This window comes from Thalassophryne amazonica, chromosome 6 (genome assembly GCF_902500255.1).
Source record: "Thalassophryne amazonica chromosome 6, fThaAma1.1, whole genome shotgun sequence".
Taxonomy (NCBI): Eukaryota; Metazoa; Chordata; class Actinopteri; order Batrachoidiformes; family Batrachoididae; genus Thalassophryne; species Thalassophryne amazonica.
In genome coordinates, this window is record NC_047108.1 from 127871094 (window position 1) to 127885206 (window position 14113).

The following is a 14113-nucleotide window of genomic DNA, read 5'->3' on the forward strand; positions in this document are numbered from 1 at the left end:
TGATATGATGCAGGTGTTAGTTTTGGGGATGAAAATTTACAGGGTGATTCCATAATTTTTTCCTCAGAATTGAGTGAGTCCATATTTTTTTCCTCTGCTTGGTCTAAAAAAGTAACCGTTACTGACTGCCACAATCTTTTTTCTTGATTTCTTATAGTGTTTCTTAAAGCCAGAAAGTTGCCATTTGAAATGACTTTAGTTTTGTGTCATGTCTGTGATCTGCTTTTTTTCTACAAAATTAAACAACTGAATGAACATCCTCCGAGGCCGGTGATTCCATAATTTTTGCCAGGGGTTGTAATTATTATACAGAAAACAAATGCACACAAACGTGCTGAAATGCCAACAGCTAATGCTAACTAACATTGAAAACGCCATAGACATGCTAACACGTTAGTATCAGTCCCGTTTTTAAGTTATAAAATACATCTAATAACTGTTTCAGAAGACCATAAGCAGACCGGTTTAACATAAAAGGGTATATATTACTCACAGGCATATGCTCTTTAGGGTTTTAGAGGGGAAAATTAAGATAAAGTCCAACGACCCAGCGGATCGAACCATTGCTTTGTTGGTTCACGCTTCAAAGTGCAGTCGCTCTGCAGAAGTGGTTGATTACAGACCTGCTGCAGGGTCTGCAATCAACGTAGAGAAATTATAATTTTCCCAACAAAGACCCTAAAAACAACGGCCGCTCTGAAGGGCCGATAAGGGAATCGTTAAGCAAAAAGATTGATATCGGTGGATCGAATCATTTCTAAATGATACCCAACCTGAGATGCGAGATGTGGTCCGTGGTGCGAGACCAAAACAAACAAAGAAGAAGACCAAAACAAACATGGCGGACACGGTGAAGTTTGATGACACGGAGATGTGAAGAAATTCGACTTTGCCGCCTCAAAATATGGTAAACTAAATAGAATTTGGCATATTTTTGTAGTGGCCCGAACAGGCCATCATTTGATAAATTGTACTGGCCCGTAGTGGCCAAAAGTGGGCCAAATCGGGGCCGGGCCAGCGGGCAAATGGCTATGTCGAGCCCTGCTCAGAGTATTGTCGCATTAGATTGCAAAACTCGGTGTCGTCATGACACAACTCTATATTGGCCCAGTGTGAAAGGGGCTTTCGCAAACACTGCATGTTGCCGTCTTGCTTTTCGGTATTCAGCGTGCATGTCAGCGACGGTACCCCTCAGGTAGCTGGCTGGTAACTGCAGAACAGACCTCTCACACAGAGGTGTCTCACATTACAGTACTCTGAATCTCAGTGAGACACACCTCAGTTCGGAAACAGGGGTTGAAATACAATTTTTAACCTACTTGCACTGGTGCCAGCAACAAAAAAATTACTTGCACCAAAAAAAAAGTTACTTGCACAACCAAAAGTCAGCCTTATATCAACCTTAAAACTCCTCCTCTGATGTGTCAGACTCTTCCTCTTGGGGGAGAGATTGAGGGGAGAGCAGCAGCAGCCAGTTTTTTTTTTTTTTTTTCCCACATGCATGCGAACGAATCGTCCGTGAAGATTATTTTATTTATTAACTACACAGATGTATAATAAAACAAATGGTGACTGGTTTATAACACAATTATGACAGAGTATCAGGGAAGAGAGAGCGAGGAACTACGGAGCCCTGGAAGTGTCATCGCAAAATGTTTTGCATGTGGAGAGAATGTGCGCACATTTTATTATATTGTGTGCACGTTTTAAGCATTGTTTGAGTAAAACAAGAGCAGGATCTACTTAAACGTTTTCCTTTCGTTCGTTTTGAACGAAAGGAAAACGTGGGCACGTTTTATTAATTTGAGGGCTCAATTAAAGGAAAACGTGTGCACGAATTAGCACGGCCAGGAAAAATATCACTTTAAGTGACCTCTCCCGGGTTCCGTAAGGAATCACAGCAGCAGCCAGTTTTGTTTTTTTTTCCCCACATGCGCACGTGAACTAATCGTCCGTGAAGATAATTTTATTAACTACACAGATGTATAATAAAACAAATGGTGACTGGTTTATAACACAATTATGACAGCGTTTCAGGGGAGAGTGAGCGAGGAACTACGGAGCCCTGGAAGTGTCATCGCAAAATGTTTTGCATGTGGAGAGAATGTGCGCATGCTTTATGATATTGTGTGCACGTTTTAAGCATCGTTTGAGTAAAACAAGAGCACGATCTACTTAAACGTGGCCACAATTTGTAAAACATGCACTCAATATTGTCTTGACACATAAATGTTGGCTATTAGTCAACAAACCAGAAGACAGTGTAATGCATTTCCCCAATAGAAATGGATGTGGTCAGAGTGTATCATCATGGTTTGGGCGCACAAGGACATATAGAGAACTCCAGCTGCCCAGCATGGCATCATCTGGAGTTTAAGCACATTATGAATGAATGAATGAATGAATGAATGAATGAATGAATGAATGAAAACTGTTTATTTCGAACATTTGATACAACAACAATTACAAGATAGATCAGTAAAGACAACAACAAAAAAATTCCTACTGTGTACCCAACATGTCCGAAAAGGGGTAGGGTGAAGCATCAGCTTATTTATCCCTACCCCTTCTTCCCCACAACCAGTAATACCCTTTGCCACATATACACATAAATTCCTACACACCTAAACCGATATCAATATATATATATATATACATATATATACACACACATACATATACTCATCAACATACACATATATACACATATACATATATACACATATATATACACAAACATAAATATACACCTACACATACCTACTTACATACAAAATACTATATATTTACAAGCCGAAGCAAACAACAAAAACACCCTAACCCTCATTACCCTTCCTCCTCCCTATACCCAGAAAAAACCATATTTTTGTACCGCTGTTTGAACTGGTTCATGCTTGGACATTGCTTGAGCCCCACTCCCAATCTGTTCCACATCCTCACCCCACAGACAGAAATACAGAAACCTTTTAATGTTGTTCGTGCCCACTGATGCTTTAAATTAAATTTCCCCCTCAGACTGTAATCCCCTGATCTGTTAAAAAACATATTTTTAATATTTGCTGGAAGTAAATTGTTTATTGCTTTATACACAATTTGTACTGTTTGAAAATGAACCAAGTCTGTGAATTTTAAGAATTTGGATTGTAAAAATAGTGGATTTGTATGATCTCTATAGCCAGTATTATGAATAATTCTTATAGCTCTTTTCTGCATTACTGACAGTGATTGTGTTGTACCTTTATAAGTATTACCCCATACCTCTGCACAGTACTGTAAATATGGTAAAACCAGTGAGCAGTAAAGAATGCGGAGTGAGTTGTGGTCCAGAATATGTTTCGCTTTGTTTAGAACTGAAATGCTTCTTGACAGTTTACTTTGTATATGTTTTATATGAGTCTTCCAGTTTATCTTATCATCTATTATCACCCCCAGAAACTTATTTTCATGTACCCTTTCAATATCTACCCCCTCGACTTGTAACTGAACCTGTATATCTGTATTACAATAGCCAAATAACATGTATTTTGTTTTACTTAAGTTTAATGATAATTTATTTCTGTCAAAATAAGATTATTATTTTAAAAAGGATGTTGAGGACGAAGCGTCTCCCCGTCGTGAGGATGACAGTTTAGGTCATATTATGGAGTTCATTTTGAACAAAAGGAAAACGTGCACACGTTTTATTAATTCGAGGGCTCAATTAAAGGAAAACGTGTGCACGAATAATCACGTGTGCACGAATGATCATGAGTTTTGTGATATTACAAAAGGGTCAATAAACAAACCCTTGTTTTGTGTTTCATTTTTTAATTGAATTTAGATTATGTTGTCCCAATGTGTTGCACTTTGTAATGAAATTTGTATTTAAATTGATATTTTAAGAAGCCTTTTTTTGCACTTTTGAATTATTTCAAACAATAAAATCCTACTGAAAAATGTAATATAATCTTTAACATTAACCATTATTTATTCACCGACAGGTATACCAGCATCAGAAAATGAAACGACCTAGGACACTACCCATTTCTGATTTTTAATAAGAGCTGCTGTTGCTCCTTGGGGAACTACATTTGTAATCACCACCAGTGACAATTTATACACAGGCTTTCGCTAATGCTGTTTAGCATTTTTACAACAGCTATGCTGTGCATGTATAAACCGCTGTCTAAGCTTTTGTGTGAGTGTAAGCAAGTTTGAAGTCAGTGTCACATTTTAAAGGTACACTGGTTATCAAGGCAAGAAACACGAGATGAAAAGCTGGGCTTTCTTTTCTGCACTAACAACCACATTCCAAAAGGAGAGTGACTGTGAAATAAATTAGACCACAAATTCCTGCCTGCTTGTCTATCATGTTGACAGAGAGACAAGTAGGAGGTTGGAAGGACAAATAATAAAGCTGTGATCCTTCATAGATGAGTAGAGAAGCTTGAATCTTCGACTGGACTGGGTTGCTTGACGCGAAGACATTTCGCTTCAAATCGCAGAAGATTCCTCAGCTAAAATTCTTGCTCTGGTAGTCTGACTTCTGTCTCGACTCTTGTAGAGAAGAATCAACAGAAGCCACAAAAGCCTAAAGCCCAGGTTACACATAGACGGTTTTGTTGGCGAGTAGTATGTAGACCGAAGTTCGCGGTAGTTCTGGCTGTTTTCGTGGTGGAAAGGGGTGGAGCGCGCACGTAAAAAAAAAAAGAAAAAAAAAGAAACTCTGCTCCCCGCTGCTTGCAGCAGGGCTGCTCCTCCGCTCTTTCCCCCAAAAAACTCTGTCATAATTGTTTTTAGAAGCCAGTCACCATTTGCTTTATTATACAGCTGTGTAGTTAATAAGCAAAATAATCTCCAGGACGAGTCGCGCGCGCACGTAAAATAAAAAGAAACTCCACTCCACGCTGCTGCTGTTCACTCCAAAAACTCTGTCATGATTGTAAAATAAAGGACAAGAGAGACATAAGTCCTGCTCACAGGCTGCTACCAGATACAGGACATGTTCACATCTTCAAACTCCAGACATCTCCACGTCACTACATATTCAGTCCCTGATTGGTCATCGCGGCGCGACGAGAACTGCGGCACTACAGGAAGCGGCAGGATGAAACGGCGATTAAAAAGTATCAAACGCCGTTGTTCGCGTTGTCGCTGTCGTCACGGGAGGTCTCCGGGAGTGCTCACGGAATTATTCGACATGTTGAATAATTTTTCCGACAATTTCCGGTAAAGCCGGAACTAAGCCATGCCCCCTAGTGCCAGCGTTAACAACGGCGTGTGATCCTTAAGACAGCCAAAAACTCTTCCGGGATGCTTCCGGGAGCTCTTACCTTCTGTGTGTAACCGGGGCTTAAACCAGACCCCTCCTACCGAGAGGCAGACTGCTATAGGCTAGTGACTAAACAATAGCGCTAATTAGCACCCTCCTAATGACAGGGCAGCTGACCCTCCTAATGATGGGACGGACGCCTCTCCTGATGGCTCCCTTGACGACTCTCCTGATTTCGTGAATGACTCATTACCATGATCAAAAGATTGAAACTGCTTTGACCTCAGTACCCCATTGTAAACAGGGGACAAAGCGTGTCTCAGACCCCCTCCCCGGTTAAGGCTGGGTTTCAACTGTTTCACATAGAATGCCTCCTTGACCCCTCTCTCAAACCATTTCTTCTCTCTGGCTAAGATTTTAACTTCGTTGTCCTCAAACATGTGGTTAGTGTCTTTAAGGTGGAGATGAACTGCAGACTGAGGTCCACTGGCGTGCTCTCTGTTGTGCTGGTATAGCCTTTTGTGTAAAGGTTGCTTAGTCTCACCAATGTAGTGTTTGTTACAGTTTTCCTGACATCTGATAGAATACACTACATTGCTCTGTTTGTAACTAGGGATCATGTCCTTAGGGTGAACTAATTTCTGTCTCAAGGTGTCAAACGGTTTAAAGTAAACTGGGATTTTGTGCTGTCTGAAGATCCTCTGTAGTTTTTCCCCTACTCCTGCTAAATAAGGGAGAGACACTCCTCTTCTTCTTGTCTCCGTCTCCTGTCTGTCTGGTCTCTTTGTTCTCTGGGACTTCTGCACTTTGTCCAGGGACCATCGTGCGTACCCACATACTGTGAGGGCTTTCCGGACAAGTTGTTGTTCTTTAGCCCTTCCCTCTGCAGTTGTGGGCACCTGTAGGGTTCTGTGTTGAAGAGTCCTGATCACCCCGAGCTTGTGTTCAAGGAGGTGGTTTGAGCCAAAGAGCAGATATTGGTCAGTCAATCAATCAATCAATCAATTTTTTTATATAGCGCCAAATCACAACAAACAGTTGCCCCAGGGCGCTTTATATTGTAAGGCAAGGCCATACAATAATTATGTAAAACCCCAACGGTCAAAACGACCCCCTGTGAGCAAGCACTTGGCTACAGTGGGAAGGAAAAACTCCCTTTTAACAGGAAGAAACCTCCAGCAGAACCAGGCTCAGGGAGGGGCAGTCTTCTGCTGGGACTGGTTGGGGCTGAGGGAGAGAACCAGGAAAAAGACATGCTGTGGAGGGGAGCAGAGATCGATCACTAATGATTAAATGCAGAGTGGTGCATACAGAGCAAAAGGAGAAAGAAACAGTGCATCATGGGAACCCCCCAGCAGTCTACGTCTATAGCAGCATAACTAAGGGATGGTTTAGGGTCACCTGATCCAGCCCTAACTATAAGCTTTAGCAAAAAGGAAAGTTTTAAGCCTAATCTTAAAAGTAGAGAGGGTGTCTGTCTCCCTGATCTGAATTGGGAGCTGGTTCCACAGGAGAGGAGCCTGAAAGCTGAAGGCTCTGCCTCCCATTCTACTCTTACAAACCCTAGGAACTACAAGTAAGCCTGCAGTCTGAGAGCGAAGCGCTCTATTGGGGTGATATGGTACTACGAGGTCCCTAAGATAAGATGGGACCTGATTATTCAAAACCTTATAAGTAAGAAGAAGAATTTTAAATTCTATTCTAGAATTAACAGGAAGCCAATGAAGAGAGGCCAATATGGGTGAGATATGCTCTCTCCTTCTAGTCCCCGTCAGTACTCTAGCTGCAGCATTTTGAATTAACTGAAGGCTTTTTAGGGAACTTTTAGGACAACCTGATAATAAATTACAATAGTCCAGCCTAGAGGAAATAAATGCATGAATTAGTTTTTCAGCATCACTCTGAGACAAGACCTTTCTGATTTTAGAGATATTGCGTAAATGCAAAAAAGCAGTCCTACATATTTGTTTAATATGCGCTTTGAATGACATATCCTGATCAAAAATTACTCCAAGATTTCTCACAGTATTACTAGAGGTCAGGGTAATGCCATCCAGAGTAAGGATCTGGTTAGACACCATGTTTCTAAGATTGTCAGTGTGAGTCAGTGTGAGTGGTTTTCTGTAAACCCCTGTCTGGAGCTGCCTGTTCTCTCCAATCGTAACATGCCAGTCCAAGAACGCTAAATGGTTGTTTCTGGCATCCTCACGTGTGAACTTGATATTGGAGTCCACCGAGTTCATGTGTTCTGTAAAGTCCTCAACCTCCTGCTGCTTGATTTTAACCCATGTGTCATCGACATATCTGAACCAGTGACTGGGAGGGATGCCCGTGAAAGACGTCAAGGCTCTCTTCTCCACTCGCTCCATGTACAGATTAGCCACAATGGGGGATACCGGAGACCCCATCGCACAACCATGGATCTGCCTGTAGTAATTCCACCTAAACAGGAAATACGTGGTGTTGAGACAGATCTCCAAGAGTTGGCAGATGTGGTCTGGTGTGAGTTTGGTCCTTTCAAGTACAGACACATCCTCCAGCACTCTCTGCCTCACAGCTGTGACGGCCTCAGCGGTGGGGATGCAGGTGAACAACAATGTCACATCAAATGACACCATAGTTTCATCTGCCTCCAGCTGCAGGTCCTTGATCTTGTTCACAAAATCTTGTGTGTTCTCCACATGGTGGTCTGAGTTACCCATCTACTCCATAGATGCCATATAAAGTATGCCCCATACTCTTCACACCACATTCCACCTGAGGCCAGTGGTGGGCACAGATAACCAAAAAATTAACTTCGATAACAGATAATCAGATAACTGAAAAGTTATCTGTGATAAAGTTAAGACGATAAACCACCCGAAAATGTATCGGAAGTTACAGATAACTGATAAATTCCAGTATTGTCTCCGGTACACTTGCAACTACTCACAAGCTGATTTTGAGTTTTAACACAATGATCACTTCTGAAAGCATCAAAGGCGACGACAGACCCAAACAATGAGTCAGCACTTCTGTCTTTGAGCGTCCTGTCCCCTGCTGGAAGCTCCTGATTACTACATAGCTTCCAGCACAAATGCAGCTGAGAGGAGCCACAAAGCTCAACTCTCTACTCAATCACAATGTTGCCGTCAGGCCGAGGTCTTGGAAAATAAACCACTGCAGAGTTATGGTTTGGTGTAAATAAAATGAATACTGACAGAATCACTCCATTAATGTCAATTCTGTCATTTGTGCAAAGTTAAGATATAACATATCTTTTAATGTTGAATAATGCACTAATTCTGAAGTTTTGTAACACAGACAGATGGCATTCTGGGTAAAATGTGCCTCCGCTAACACTGATTGGTTGACTCATTCATTCTATGTAAATCAACACGTTAATGTGAGGTGTGTCGTGTGTTGGTGTTTACAGATAAATGTGCTTTTGTAAAATATGTTATTTTTTATTTGTAAAAAAAAAAAAAAAAAAAAAAAAAAAAGCCAAGTTGTAATTAGATAACCGTCTGATATAACCAGTGTCAAAAATAAATAGAACACTGCCATGATTCAGTACTTAAGCTGGGATTACACTGTGCGCGTTTTGGCCGTTTTTCAGCTGATTTTTCATTCATGCGAGAATTTTTTGGATCGCACCGAGTTTCAGGTTAATCGCGCATCCTGCATCGTTTAGTATACATGGAGTAATGAGCTGCATTTAACATCTCACGACCACCTCCTGATCGGCGATCATATGGTCAGATGAAAATCAAACCTGTTTGATATTCTGGTGGGCCATCATGAGGGTATCCTGCTGCTGAAGCGCTACAAGCATCCAACCACTCGCACTGTGCCTGTGCAAACACCGCAGACCTGTCTTGTAATGTTTTTTTTGTTTGTTTGTTTTTTAAACTTTGATGTCTTCCATCGAGAATTTTTGTAAATTAAATTTGAAAAAAAAAAAAAAAAAATTCTGTTTACGATTTGCTTCTGGAAACACGAGTCCGACGTGTGGTTTTTGAAAGTACAATGTGTGTCAGAACATAAATCATGCGCTCTGAACTTTTACACCGTGCGGTTCTGTCGTATAGTTTGAGCTGAAACCGAGTACAGTGATTGAAAATATCAGACCAGTGACAGGGTATTAAGATGCATAGAATTTAATAAACGCAAACACAATAACAACGTCTATAAACCCACAGAATATATTCACAAGAGTTTTAGGCACTAGAGTATAATGCTGTTGTCCGTGGAGCCTGATCAGAGTGTTTCAAATGCATTTCTCATGTCGTGAACGTACTGAGATTACCCTATCCTACCCATAACGCACCTGGACACAGCATGTCCACACTAAAACCTTAAAAAATAGCGCATTACTTTAAAACTAAAACATATCTGATATTTTCACTTTATAAAACTTCAGACGTGACGTTAATTTAAATAACTTGTCTGAAATAGTTTGGTTAAACTTTGAACCATAAATTAAAAATGTATGCCGCTGGATGACTTGGGTGATATTGCCAGCGTATCAGTATGGGGTTAAAAGAAATGAGTTTTTTTTTTTTTTTAGTGAGCAGTTCTGCTACAAAACATTTAACAGGTAGGTGATCAACTGATTTTAAGTTTTATAAGTGTTTGTAGCTGTTCAGCTTTGTTTACCATGTTAACGGTCTAAAAATTATCAGACAAAAATTTATCGGAAGATAATTAGTCCGATTATGGTTTTCAAAGTTATCTGACAAGATAATCCAATAATGAAAACATTATCTTCGATAACTATCGGTTATCGGAACTGTTCCCACCACTGCCTGAGGCAAACCCATATGAGATCACCAAAATGTAGCGACAAAATCAGTCAAAAGGAAACTGTGAAAATAAACACATTCTTAACGTGTCAATGTCTATGTATTGTATTTTCCAGTTAAGTATAAATCGCACCCAAGTATAAGTTGAATTCGTCCAAAAACGGATCTTTGAGAGAGCGATAAAAAAAAAAAAGTATGTCACGCCGGACTGTAGCTCGCATTTATCACTTCATGCAAGAAAAAGCAAAATTGATTAAATCACCGTATTATTCATTTATAAGGCACACGTGTAAAAGAGCACAGCTAACAAGCTAATTAATGTCACTATAAGGGCATAAAATGCGAGCAAACTGCTTCTTTCAGCCACTGAACAGACAACCATATGTGAGATGAATGTACCGTGGAATGAAAGGTTTGAAAACCCGGTGTATCATTTATATATTTACAACATAAACACTGCTTTAGCCATCGGAAGTTAAGAGCTAATTCATGTTTTTGTTACAAGCGCTTACTGCTTCTTTAAGCCACTGGAAAGACGATCATATGTGAAGTGAACATATAACTTAAATGTAATTTAAACTGTTTTTTAGTACATTCATTAAATAAATTCACCATTAATTTAAAAAAAAAGTTCATATTCACTTAAAAGTGTGGTCTTCCAGTAAAAAAACATGTTACGGTATTTCTTCAAAACAAAGAACTTTTTTACTCCTCTTTCTTTTGTGATCTTATTCTGGTGGTTCTGAGGTCCCCTTCCAGAAGCAAAGCATCTTGGAACAGATTTACGCCATTTCACCATAACGTCTGGTGAGAAGCGCGGCTAATAAGCCCGTGCTGTGGCGGGGGGAGCAGTCGCTCAGCCAGCTGTTTTGGACACTCACTCCACACCATGGGCTCAACTTCTTGTTGGCTAACTGTACCACCATGCGTCTTGTGGTTGTCAATGACGACAAGCAGTAAGTTCCGGTGTCGCAGACCAAACGGTCACCCTTAAAAATCGGTCCGCCCTGCCTTCCCTGCGCATGCGCCATTTCTGCGCGTCAGCCGCCGTTCAATGATTATTGCCTCATTTCTGCTTAAAACTGCACTCCAGTCATCATCTAGTTCAACAGATATCTGAAGCTTTTGTATAACAATCATTTCCACACAAATTCAGCATTATTTCACAATAAAAAACGGATGAAGCGATCACAGTGCAGCAGCAGCACAAGCTAAAAAATAATAATAAAAAATAAATTGATGCAGGCAAATTGGGGCAAGCAGATTTCTGACCAACTCACCCAAATGTGTAAGTGTGTTGTAATTTTTAATTTATTTGTTTTTTATTATTATATTTAGGTAGTAGTCCAGATATTGGCACTATTTTAAAATTATCAATTTAGCATCACTATTAAAAAACAAAATAGTAATAATAATAATAATAATAATAATAATAAGTGGTGACTGTGATGCGATTAATCACACAACCCTATTGAATTCCACTGCCATAATAACAGATAATCTGACCCAAAGGAGCCATGTAAAGTAAAAAGAATAAGGCCGTGGCTATTCGCACGGTGGCTGTGTCCATAACTCTCATTTCACTATTCGCACGGCAAGACTCTGGTGGCAAAACTTGGAACTACTTGTATAAACAAACATACTGCATTCAAGATGTCTTAACGCCTTTAATATTTTTTGATTTTGATCTCTTTTTTTTTCTCTTTCGGCCACGTCCATAACACTCATTTCAGTATTCGCACGGCAAGACTCTGGTGGCAAAACTTGGAACTACTTGTATAAACAAACATACTGCATTCAAGATGTCTTAACGCCTTTAATATTTTTTGATTTTGATCTCTTTTTTTTTCTCTTTCGGCCACGTCCATAACGCTCATTTCAGTATTCGCACGGCAAGACTCTGGTGGGAAAAGGCTGACCCTATTCGAAAGGCAGCCATGTCCATAACTTTCATTTAATGCAGTATATTTGTTTATACAAGTAGTTCCAAGTTTTACCACCAGTCTTGCCATGTGAATAGCCAAATGAGAGTTATGGACGTGGCGGCCATCCGAATAGCCACTTCCAAAGAAAAAAATAATAGCCATGAGCCCAAAACAGAACCCTGGGGACACCCTGCACCTCAATGCTGACAATTCAGATGCAATGCCATTGTAAGACGTGATCTTAACCATAGAAAAACCTGACTCTAAAAGTACACAATAGTACTGCAAAGATCTCAGAGCAGTGACACTGAATCTGTATCCATAACAAGCAGAATATCTAAATATAGTCATCACCAGTCTCTGTGGCGCTATGGTGACTTTACCGATTCAAATATATTATTAATCAACAGATGACAACTTATATTCATACATTTTAGAGTATCATATATAGCTGCAAACTAACATTCACAGGTCTGGAGTTATAGACACTTTCTACTAAAATAATTGTATTTTTTTTTTCTCCCATCAGGACCTCAATCCTTCTCATTCCTGTTCCTCTGGTTTAAAAACTTTATAAACATGAACCTGCAATCATTCACGAACCTCGTCAATGTCTCATTATACTGATGTAGTCACGGCTCTGAATCGATGCTAGGCCCAAAACCACATAAGGCGATGAAAGCGAGCACGTTATCAACCTAACGCCACAAGGGAAGATCAGAATGTTGTCCAGCTAATTCCTTTAGTAACGACCCGCTAAGCTAATTAGCATTCAGCTAAACACACCGCTTTAAAGCTGGCAATTTTCATTGCACGAGGAGAACCAAGAAGATAAAGTCCTCGAACCAAAACACAGTCTTACATATTAGCATAGATCTTATATTTTACACCAATTTAAAAGGAAATTCCAGATTCATACAAGAACCGTAACGATGTTCACGCTGGACTTTTGTTTCTTCTCCTCCCCCACCTCCGACTGTCCGCGCACACATAACAGGTAAACTCAGTTTTACTTTACTTACCGATATCTACGCAGTTGTCCCATTAAAAACTAAAACCTTTATAGCGTAAAAATTAACACTTTATTATTACAGCTGAAAATAAACTTTGCTGCGGAGCTCTCGTGCTTTACCTGCGCCATGACACCCTGTGCTGTGAAAAAAGATGCCTTCACGGGCTGTCGTAAAACTCCCTTTGAGGTTCTAAAGGAGCACTTGAACGTATCACTCCACCCAACACCACTTCGATTCTTAAACTAACGATTTCGTTTTACTACTTTTGATACATTTTTGAATCGCATGCCTGCAATTACTCTCTATGGGTATGTCTTTATCTGTGCTGTAGTATTTATTTTTATATGATTTAGTGTTTGGAAAAATATTGGGTGGAAAATATCTACAAGCACAATGCCCCTAAAAACAAACAAAAACAATTATGCTTTATGCAGACAAAATGAATGTTGAATCTTGAGCATGTCACCAAAACCTGAATACTTTGTTAATGAGGCAGGAATGTAGCAGAGTGCATACCTTCACAAAGTTACAACAGGCCATTCAACCACATTAGTTCTGACATATTCCAAACCTATCACCAAGTGTATGTCATTTTTATTTCAAATGGGCAATTATCCATTATGACCACCACAAGGTAATGTTTTCAGCTACGTTACTCAGTTGGTTTTGATTGTTTGGTTTCATTCATTTAATTTGGTTCAATGTTTTTCTTGAATGGTTTGGTACTGTTTAGTTGGGTTTGTTTAGGAGTGTTTTTTACCTCTGCCAAGGACGTTATGTTTTCGGTCGCGTCCGATCTATGTTTCAGATTCACTGAATCTGAAACATGGCGGTAGATACGTGAAACGACGTGGAATAAGTCTCTTTTCCAAAGGGTATTCCATGTGACGTCAGTGACCCTATGGCCTCGGCGGAGGTTTGCGCTCTTAGAGTGCTTCCAGTTTTTGTATTGATGTTGGGTTTTTATTGTATGATTGACTTCTTTGTTATGTTTGTTTGGTTGGCTGGTTGATTTGGTGGGCAGGTTTTGGTTTGGATTTGATTTGGTTTAGTTTGCTTGTTTGGTTAGTTTTGTTGTTTGGTTGGTTTGGTTTGTTTGTTTGTCTTTTGGTTGGTTTGTTGGTTTGGGGTGGCTTTGTT

The 14113-nt window shown here is 40.0% G+C and overlaps 1 protein-coding gene across 2 annotated transcripts in view; it reads right to left on the reverse strand.

Annotated features, from left to right (window-relative positions):
• Positions 1-13149, reverse strand: part of klhl21 (kelch-like family member 21) — a 51858-nt gene extending 38709 nt beyond the window's left edge. The window contains exon 1 of one of the 2 annotated variants that reach the window (XM_034173428.1): positions 13093-13149. The gene's annotated coding sequence lies outside the window, so the exon portion shown is untranslated. Of the gene's footprint in view, positions 1-12982 lie in introns of both variants that reach the window. The other variant, XM_034173427.1, reaches the window with a different exon arrangement.
• Between the last annotated feature and the right edge of the window lie 964 nt (positions 13150-14113).